The sequence below is a fragment of the Gavialis gangeticus genome, unplaced genomic scaffold (assembly GCF_001723915.1).
Source record: "Gavialis gangeticus isolate Ggan-Ray unplaced genomic scaffold, GavGan_comp1, whole genome shotgun sequence".
Taxonomy (NCBI): domain Eukaryota; kingdom Metazoa; phylum Chordata; order Crocodylia; family Gavialidae; genus Gavialis; species Gavialis gangeticus.
This window is the reverse complement of record NW_017729031.1, coordinates 1,367,043-1,368,164: the sequence shown is the minus strand read 5'-3', so window position 1 is coordinate 1,368,164 and position 1,122 is coordinate 1,367,043.

The window sequence follows — 1,122 nt, the reverse complement described above, 5'->3', positions numbered from 1 at the left end:
GGGTACATGCTACAGTTTTCCTAGAATAGGAAACAGCTCATTAAATACATTACCAGGCAACATGAATCCTGGAAGATGTCAAGATCAGACTGAAGGTTTATAATTATGGAAGAATTAAATAAGTGATTAAAGCATCAAGCCAGAAAAAAAGTCTTTTTGGGAAAACAAAAAAGAAACAGTAATGTATCTCTTTCTAAAATAATGCATATTTTTTCAGTCTGTAATGGGTCACAACTAATTTGTTTTTAAATGTTATTTATTACAGATAAATCTGTTTTGCATGCTTGCTGGTTTATGAGACCTGCTTTTTTGTGTACTGTGTTTTCATGCAGCTTTTTCTAAATCAAAGTGAGTTAAAACATGGACTTAGAACAGTGATAGATGGATTCAAGTATAAAGAATGGGGAAAAAAACAGAATTTGGATCTGCTAACTCCAACTTCTTTTTACTTGGGGCCTGGCCCTTCCTCTCCCTCCACCTCCTCTTTTTAACTTAAGGTACTAAATATATGTGCAGGCTAGTGTAAATCCTTCCAGTGCATTAGTTCTGGGCACTAAAAGCTCTGATCTCTTTCAGGCAACCCTTCAAAACTACGCCCAAGGTAATGTTGTTAGCTCTCCTCATAAGTGTGTGTTCATTTTACAATAAATTTCCCACTATATCTGTGTGAATTGGAGAGCAACTTAATCCTCTGAGCATGTTAGAGCAGGATGTCTTGTAGAAGTTAGTACTGTCTTGCCTGCTTACAAGAGTGGAGTACAAAAGCATGTTTCTGAGTGTGATGCATTTTCCTTACTTCTATTGTGATCTACAATAGCAGGGGTACTGGGTGATGACTTGCTGAAAAAAATTAATTAGAAAACAATCTAAAAGAACCTTCTGGACTTGAATGCCTTCCAGAAAAATAAAAATAACTGAATTATGGGAGAAAAGGAGCTGAATCATCTATAAGAACCAAATAAAAGCCTAGTCCTGTAACATATCTACGGTCTCTCATATATAGTAGACTTTACCTGATCATCATTAGTCAGAACACCATTTACACTCAGTAAACTGTTTTCCCCTGAAACTGAAATTAATCTTGTTTTATAGTTAATAGGGTCGGAAGGGACCTGAGCAGAT